The sequence below is a fragment of the Suricata suricatta genome, chromosome 10 (genome assembly GCF_006229205.1).
Source record: "Suricata suricatta isolate VVHF042 chromosome 10, meerkat_22Aug2017_6uvM2_HiC, whole genome shotgun sequence".
Classification (NCBI taxonomy): domain Eukaryota; kingdom Metazoa; phylum Chordata; class Mammalia; order Carnivora; family Herpestidae; genus Suricata; species Suricata suricatta.
The window spans coordinates 47,204,366-47,213,792 of record NC_043709.1 but is presented as its reverse complement, the minus strand read 5'-3'; the positions used below and the strand labels follow the sequence as shown (position 1 = coordinate 47,213,792).

The 9,427-nt window shown below is 39.5% G+C and overlaps 1 long non-coding RNA gene across 3 annotated transcripts in view; it reads left to right on the top strand.

The window, feature by feature from the left end:
* Nucleotides 1-7,673: 7,673 nt before the first annotated feature.
* LOC115304725 overlaps nucleotides 7,674-9,427 on the top strand; it is a 40,677-nt gene continuing 38,923 nt past the window's right edge. For all 3 annotated transcript variants that reach the window (XR_003914579.1, XR_003914578.1, XR_003914577.1), the window contains exon 1: nucleotides 7,674-7,857. This is a non-coding gene — a long non-coding RNA (uncharacterized LOC115304725). The remainder of the gene's footprint in view (nucleotides 7,858-9,427) is intronic.

The window sequence follows — 9,427 nt, the reverse complement described above, 5'->3', positions numbered from 1 at the left end:
GTTTTGTAGATAAGAGTCATTGGAGAATATTGAATTTGACAATATTCCATAAACACTAGGATAGAAGCATGCAGGAAGGTTATTTGAAGGAGGTGGGACTGAGTGGGAAAAAAAAACACAAGATACCATTGCAATTGTGAAAGAAAGAAAAAAGCAAAACTTTAAGGCATTGGCAGTGAGAATTGATAGATAGGGGCAGCTTCAAGTGTTAGTGGGATATAGAATTAATAGAGCATAGTGGCATAAAATGTGGTGCCAGGAAGTGGAAGGACCTAGAATGGTCTCCCAGGTTTCCTTTCCCAGGGGCTAGAGTGAATCGTAATGCTATATGAAGAAAATCAGAATATCAGAAATGACGTGGTTTTAACTGAGGGTTGGTGGGGGAGCCAGGGGAGAGGGGAAAATGGGTGATGGGCATTGAGGAGGGCACTTGTTGGGATGAGAACTGGGTATTGTATATAAGCAATGAATCATGGGAACCTATTACTGAAGCCAAGAGTACACTATATACACTGTATGTTAGCAAATGTGACAATAAATTATATATATAAAATATTTATGTAATTTATATATATATTATTTATTTATTTATTTATTTATTTATATATAAAGAAAGAAATGGACTAGTTTTATGGAAAAGATGTATTCAATTTGGGGTGCTTTTAGTTTGATGCCCTTAATCAGTCACTCAGTAGAAAATGTCCAACAGACAGCTGGACTTAGGAATTGGGAGCTCGAGAAAGACATAGCCTAGAAGAATAGAATTGAAAGCCATCTCAATCGATGGCAGTTAATACCATGAGATTCAATTAAATTGTTAGGAAGAAGAGGGAATAAGAGGGACTAGATGGCTCCTGAAAGATCTCTAACATTCCCATAATGGACAAAATGGAGATGGTTTCATAAACATTGAGAAGTGCTTAAAACAGTAGGTAGGACAAGAATGAGAAAAAATTGATGTCATAGAAGTCAAAAGAAAAGACAAATTCTAGAAAGAGTACATGGTCAGCAGTGTTAACGGTCCAGAGAGGGCAAGTACAATAAGGCCAAATAAGCCTCCTTTGCCACATCCCCAGCTGCAGGAATTAATCTCTGGAGTAGAACATGGATAAGTCACGGCAGGCGTCCTGACGTGGGAGAGACTGTGATAGGTACATGTTACCAAAGTGGAGACTCAGGAACGGGGACCAAGGAAGATGCCCAATGACACAAGCTGGTGGCAAAGACGAGGAGGGTCTCAAGCCAGGTAAGAGCACATTTTTCAAATATATGCTCAAGGTTGAAAGTGAGTAAAGAGCAAATGAGAATTGATGTTAGGCCTCACAATTGCTTAAATATCTTCTGTCCTGGAAACTATAAGAAGGCCAAACCTACAGGTGAAAATCAAATGAGAAGCTTCTTGGGAGCCATCTTTTCTACTTAAATTATTTCTTTGTATCTTGGATAAGGCAGTGCAATTTACATTGAAAGTACTATAAACCAAACTCAAACTAGCTGAAGTGAAAAGAGAAAAATATTAGAAAAATATTGGTATGTCTCTGGGGTGCCTGGGTGGCTCAGTAAGTTAAGCATCTGACTTCAGCTCAGGTCATGATCTCATGACTCCTGAGTTTGAGCCCCATGTCAGTCCCTGTGCTGACAGTTCAGGGTCTGGACCCTGCTTCAGATTCTGTTTCTGTTTCTCAGTGCTCCCCACCCCCACCAAATATAAATAAACATTAACATTTTTTTTAATTTAAAGAAGAAGAATATTGGTGTATCTGTCATAAATAAAAGTTCAAACAACCAATGGAAACACTCATAGGCAGTAAGTAGAGAAGCCTCAGGGACTGGAGCTCGGGAGTTAGGCACTGCTGGGAATCTTTTTTGATTGTTCCTTTGAGTTGACTACATTCTTTCTACATAGACCACGCTCTCACCAACAGCACTAAAGTTTTATATCTTGTAGTTGTCACTATTCGAGAGGGCCAATTCTAAAAATATCTCAGGGACAGACTCTGATTGGCTCTGGTGCCCACTTGCGGATGAATCAAGAGTGACTAAGAATCACATTTCTGGAATGGACAAAATGGGGAGAGCCAGGTTGACAAACCAATTGGTGCCCGGTCTACATATTCAGCTCCACAGATGATTTATTATTCTCAAAAGGCCTGTGCTTCCTTCTACTCTAGAGGCTTATTAATAGAGTGACCAGATGTCCCAGTTAGTCTGGACAGTCCTTTTTACACCTGTTGTCGTGCTGCAATTATTAATAGAATCCTTTTTACTTTCAGAAATGTCCTAATTTGGAAAAGAGATTATATGATCATCTCATATACTTGTGTTATGACTGGCCAAAGTACTGGAGGAAATGGGCCTTAAGTTTTTTAATATTTTTATTTTATTTTTGAAAGAGGGAGAGACAGTGCAAGCATGGGAGGGGTAGAGAGAGAGGGAGACACAGAATCTGAAGCAGGCTCCAGGCTCTGAGCTGTCAGCACAGATTATGAACTCGTGAACCATGAGATCATGACCTGAGCCAAAGTCGGACACTTAACTGACTGAGCCACCCAGGCACCCCGGAAATGGGCATTGAAGCATGGTTCAAACTACAGACTGTAACCTCCTTTAGGGTAGGCTATTCCTTTTAGGTCACCTTGGTACCCAGCATATAATTGGCATTCAGTAAATGTTGAATCAAGGATCAAATGCTATAAAAAGCTTTTCTCTCCCAAAGTATTTACAAAGTCACATTTGATACATTTCCTCATTTGTGTGTAATACTGTGTAGCATAGTGCATAGACTAATAGTATCATAGACTTTCAGGACTAAAAGATATTTTTGTCCAACCTTCTTCCGGCATGATGATAAACTTGTGAGTTCAGCACTTGTATTTGCCTTATTTAGTGAAGGCTGGATGCCCAGTAACCGGCAAGTAGTAGGCATTCCATAAACATTTGATTCTATGTTTCCAAAGCTCACTCTCTTCAACCACATTTCCATCATAAGTACCTGTGACAGTGCCTCAGCCCTGCTGACACTGGAGATTCCTCACGCTTGATGAAACAGCCCTCTAGTCCCTGAGCAGCTTCTGTATCAGAAAGTCCTTTCTTTTTTATTTATTTTTACTTTTTTTAATGTTTATTTATTTTTGAGAGACAGAGCATGAGCCGGAGAGGGGCAGAGAGAGTGGGAGGGAGACGCAGAATCTGGAGCAGGCTCCAGGCTCGGAGCTGTCAGCACAGAGCTAGATGTGGCTCATGACCTGAGCCGAAGTCGGACACCTAACCGACTGAGTCACTCAGGTGCCTCCAGAAAAACCCTCTCTTTACAGTGAACTGTGATTTTCATCTGTGCCCCTGATTCTCTGCTCCTGAGGCCAACTTTTCTCCCACAACACAATCTTAATCTTCCTTCTCCACGTTAACGACAGTTCCCTTTGCACATCGGATATGATTTCCAGATCCTTTACCATACTGCTCACTCTCTTTTGGATAGACTCAGTTTGTCCAAAGACCCATAAGGCAGAGTTTAAGGATGCATTTTGACTATGATTTAAAAATAAAAGGTAATAATCTCACTTCCCTCCTTCAGGAAGATTATTTTTCTCTTAATAACAAGCTAAGACTGTTCAGGCATTTTTGGCCATGTCACACTACTGACATGTAGTTTCTCATTAATTATTTTTAGTTAGGTTCAGCCTTAGCATTTGAAGTCTGAATGGAAAAAAGAAGTTTTTTTATACTTTTCTACTAAGTCACATCTCTTCTACTGTTTCTTCTCAACACCATCACAGTTTATTGAATTATTTTACGGCCTTGTATTTATTCCTGTTAAAGGTCATGGTGTTAGAAGCAACATGCCTAAGAAGGTCTTCATATATATTTGGAAGAGAACTTTGACTCAGGATTCCCTTTGACTCTTCTATCTTGCTCTGGTCCTCATCTAATGGATAGACAAGACTGGAAAGAAAGTGGCATTCACTAGGATCAAGCCTGGGCTCTTTAAGAAACAGTGTCATCAATCTAGTAGCCTTCTGAGCAACCAAGAAGTTACAAGAAGGCACATTGTCCCCAAAAGAAAGAATTCTGAGAAAATAGAAAAAGAGCTGCCTGCTAAGGAATTTCTGGGCTGCTGGTGGGTTGAGACAGAGAGGAGAAATAGCTGGCCAGGACGTTTTGGAATTTTTGTTTATTTTTCTTATTCACCTTTATTTTCCACTTTTTTCTAATTTTATTGAGAAATAACTGGCATCCATCACTGTATAAGTTTAAGGCCCACAGCACAATGGTTTGAAATGATTACTGCAATAGTTTCAGCTAACCACCATCATGCCATAGAGATACTATAAAAGGAAAAGAAAGAAAAAAATAAAAGGAAAAAGATGTTCTCCTTGTGGTGAGAACTCATAGGATTTATTTTAACACCTTTTGTATCTAATGTATAGGAGTGTTAGTTGTACATGACATCCCAGTACTTATTTTTCTTGTAAGTGGAAGTTTGTACCTTTTGACGACTACCTTCCTCCAATTTTCCATCTTCCTACCCTCTGCTCTGGTAACAAATCTGATCTCTTTTTCTATGAGCTTTGTTTTTCCTTCAGATTCCATATGTAAGTGGGACCATAGTATATTTGTCTTCCTCTATTTGATTTTTTTCAGTTAGCAGAATATTTTCAAGTTCCATCCATGTTGTCACAAATGGTAGGGCTTCCTTGTTTTTTTACAGGTGAATTATATTCCATTATGTGTATATACCACAACTTCTTTTTCCATTCATGTATTGATGGACACTCAAGATGTTTCGATGTTTTGCCTATTGTAAATAATGCTGCTATGAACATGAACATGAGGGTGCAGATATCATTTTTTTTTATTTTGTTCAATGTTTATTCAGTTTTTGAGAGACAGAGTGTGAGTAGGGGAGGGACAGAGAGAGAGGGAGACACAGAATCCAAAGCAGGCTCCAGGCTCTGAGGTGTCAGCACAGAGCCTGATGCTGTGCTCAAACCCACGAACCACGAGATCATGACCTGAGCTGAAGTTGGATGCCTAGCTGACTAAGCCATTTAGGTGCCCTGAAGATATCTTTTTAAGTTAGTGTTATATGTCCTTTGTATATACCCTCAGAAGTAGAATTGGTGGATCATATGGTAGTTCTATTTTTAATTTAAAAACATTGTTTTTAGTTTATTTATTTTGAGAGAGAGCATGAGTGGGGGAGGGGCAGAGAGAGGGAGAGAGAGAATCCTAAGCAGGCTCTGCACTGTCACCACAGAGCCCAGAGTGGGGCTTGATCTCACAAACCAAGAGTCATATGCTCAACCGACTGACCCACCCAGGTGCCTACTTTTTAAAATTTTTTGAGTATCTCCCATACTGTTTTCCATAGTGGCTGCACCAGTTTACAATCCCACTAACAGTGCACAAGGGTTCCCTTTCTCCATGTCCACACTAGCACTTGTTATTTTGTTTTCTATGATGGCCATTCTAATATGTGTGAGGGTTATATCTTTGTGATTTTGATTTGCATTTCCCTAATAACTAGTGATATCAAGCAGCTTTTCATGTACCCAGTGGCCTTTTGTATACCTTCTTTGGAGAAATGCCTATTCAGGTCCTTTACTCATTTATTTTTTATTGTCTTTCCCTCTTTCACCATCACAGAGTCCCAGTGGTTGAGCCCCACAGATTCCCCTGTGATCCCCATGGTGTGATATCAGAGTGGGGGCTCCTACAAAATGATCCACAATAACAGAGGAGGTTGGCTGTCCCCCTAGGTTCTCTTCTTCCACTGGCGAACGCAGAGGCCCAGGGAGACCACTCCATATGGTGTTGTGCTGGCCTGGGCAATTTGAGCAACATACAGCTGTTTCTCTTACTCTACTAATACAGTCTGTCTTGTTCACTAGAGGGTCGGGGTGCTTCAGCCTCACTCCTTTGTTCTGGGATTCTCTCAGTGGTGCTTTGTTTGGAATAGTTGTTGGCTGTTCTTCATGGTGGGGGTGGGGAGGCAATGGAGGAGAGAATCAGGGAAAACCGTATGTCACCATCTTGCTGCTACCACTCTCCTGTCCAGGATGGTCTATTGGGAATTTCTCCATTGGGTGGGACTTCAGACAAAATTATCTCTAAAGATATTTCCAGCTCATAAATTCCATGTACAGTACACATTTACTATTAATAGCCTTCATTGAATTTTCTTTCTTATTCCATAGCTGAAGGATATCACATTTTCATTCACTAAAGTCAGAACAATAACAAAGTATGGACTAGTTATAATAAAATTATCCATACAATAGTATTTGAGGAATATGTTTCTGGAAAATTAAAAAAAAATGTTTAATGTTTATTTACTTTTGAGACAGATGGAGCATGAGCAGGGGAGGGGCAGAGACTGAGGGAGACAGAATCTGAAGCAGGGTCCAGGTTCAAGACTCTGAGCTGTCAGCAAAGAGCCCAATGCTGGCGGGAGGTGGGGATGGAGGGTGGGGGGAGGGTTAAACTCTGGAGCCATGAGATCATGACCTGAGCTGAGGTAGGACGTTTAACTGACTGAGCCACCCAGGCACCCCTTTGGAAAATTTAAACCACTCTATGTTCAGATATGTTTCATTTAAAGTGAGGATTGAATTTTATCCGAATGAGAAGATGAAGGCTGAGTGTTTATTTGTTGCTGAATACACATTAACAGTTGGTATCATTGGTATGTACACAATGAGTTGACAGGTGTTCATTTTTGTGAAGTGCACACACCGGCTTCTCATGGAATTTGTTCATCTAATTCTATACTCAACTATCAATTCGTCCATCTATTCATAGGTGTAATGTAAATTACATCTACAATGTAAATTATGACAATGTGATATATTGAACTGAATAATGTAACCTTCGCAAATAGCTGGTAATTGTACAAGTAGCTTCAATAATTGCAGTCCCAAAACTAGAACAACATCCTGAGGTCTAAGAACCTGCTTTGAGGCTAGAATGAAAAAGGAAATTAGAGTACCAAAGACCCACTAAGCGAAATGCCAAATTCTAGCCTGAACTTTATTATGTGCTCTCGTAAAGAACTTAGAACTTTTCCAGATGAGATTATACTTGATTAAATATAACTTTTGAATTCCCTAGTAGGTTATTAGGGTGGTCCAGCTGTCTTTGAGACACATTAATAGATTCCTATGTTATCACTTAGAGAAAGGCATTCAAGAAATTTCAGACAGGTGATAAATGAAGCAAAAGTAATATTTGAATTGAGAGAAAGCCTAAATGGCTCTTTTCAGCTCTTATCACTGGGAACAATGTAGTAAAAGCATTTTGATTTTCTTTTTATTATTTTTTAAAACTTAAGCATGTGACTTTCATGTCCAGAGAATGCTAATTAGTTAAATTTGGAAGACAATGGGTCATTCCTTTTTTCAGTGTTGGGTTAAATAATTCTCCGTGGTGTAAATTTTTGTTTGAAATGTTGGGTTCCATTTTATACAAACAATTTGAAATATATCTAATCCAGCTTTGAACTAGATCTTTTTTGTGATCTTTTCCATCTTCTCCAGTGCAGTCTTACTAGCTCATTCCATTTTTACAATGAGGAATAGAGTCAGTCTATTGGAACCACTTCTATTCTTACAGGAACCTCTAATGACTTTGAGAGTGCCCGCCATTGTGATGTGTGATAGGGAAGAATCTTAGAATTCTAGTCCTTCCCTATGGAAAAGTTTCACCTATGTTATGGTGATGACTAAGAATTTATTAACATTCTTTCTTCTTAAGGAATATTTTCTTTTCGTGGTTGTAGGCCATGAACACCCAGGGATTCATTCAGTCCAAGAATTTGGAGTTTCCTTTCTGTGAACTTTTTGCTTATGGAAGCTACAGGTACTGACTAGCTGAATGCTATCAGAAGAGGAATTTCTTTTCCTTACTAGCAGCCAAAAGAATTTCATAGTATGGTAGCAGGTAAAAGTACTTTCTCCTTGATGAGAGTCTGTATTCTAATTGTGTTTATGAGGTTTGTAGGTTCTGGTTGGCATTAAATGACAATGCATATAATGCATTTAATCCATTAGCAGCCATGCAGACCAGCAACCACAAGTGACACTGATTTCTTTCTGTGTCTTAACACCAAATAGTATATTAGTACAGCATAATTCCTCTAATAACGTAGTGCTCTGCTATTTAATGGCATCGCCAACTCTAGGCTCTTTCTTTCCAGGGTTCATTGCTAGCACTTCTTCTCCTATTCCATACTAATAAAATAAAGGTGTTTAGCAGTGCTTCCTCTGGGCTTGCATGCAATATTTTGTAAACTGATTTTCAACCACATACGCTTTAGAGCTAACCCACAGATATGGGGGAATGTCATATTCCACTAGAAAGTACACCTAACTCAAGCATGAGGAATGGGGATTGCTGTGTCTGTAGTTTCACTCTGAAACGTCAAGGGGACATTAGTAGACAACAGGTATGGTTTTACCTTAGAAGTGTCTTCTGTTCAGAGCATGGATAGTTTGGAAGTAATAGACTTAGGGAGTTCAGCCTTATGTAGTTTCTTAAAGGAAGTTTTTGTTCTTGAATAGAAAATATTAGTTTGTGGGGGCGGCTGGGTGGCTCAGTTGGTTAAGCATCTGACTTTAGCTCAGATCACAATCTCACAGTTCCTGAGTTTAAGCCCTGCATCGGACTTTATGCTGACAGCTCAGATCCTGGAGCCTGATTCAGATTGTGTCTCCTCCTATCTCTGTCCCTCCCTCCCTTGTACTCTGTCTCTCACTCAAAAATAAATAAATGTTAAAAAAAATTAGAGAAAAAGAAAATATTAGTTTGTGGATATAAGCTTCTAAAAGGTATGACCTATGAATGTTTAACTTACTGTAAAGAATGAGACTTCTCTACCTGGTTTCAGATCAGCAAACTTGCAAAAAGCAGACAACCTTGGCCTTTTTACAGACTAACTCTTCTCTAGCTAGAATTTCTGTGGAGTCTTTGAAAGACAGATACATTACTTTTCTCCAGATGAGAATCTGCCCTTGTACAGCTTAATTTAGCCCCCACAGCCCATCTATACCTTCTACCTGCTCTTGTGAAATCAGGCTAGTCATGACTTCCAAATGTTGTCCCAAAAGTGCCCCCTCTAGCCTATCTTATACCATTCTCCTTCCTTTCGTCCTCACCCCTCCTTCAGTCCTATGTGGACACTGTCCAGCCTCAAGGGGTGGATTCCCACAGGATTCATTTGCACTTCCAGTGTGACCACCACAGCAGGACTCCACTAGTTTTTGATCTTGCACTATAATCAGCAAATAGTTTTGAGCACTCATTCCTAATATATGCATAGTCATTTATAAATTCTGTAAATGCACTACCATCGTAGTACATTTTTAAATTTTTAAAACATTTTTAATTTATTTTTGAGAGACAGCATGAGCAGGGGAGGGTCAGAGAGAGG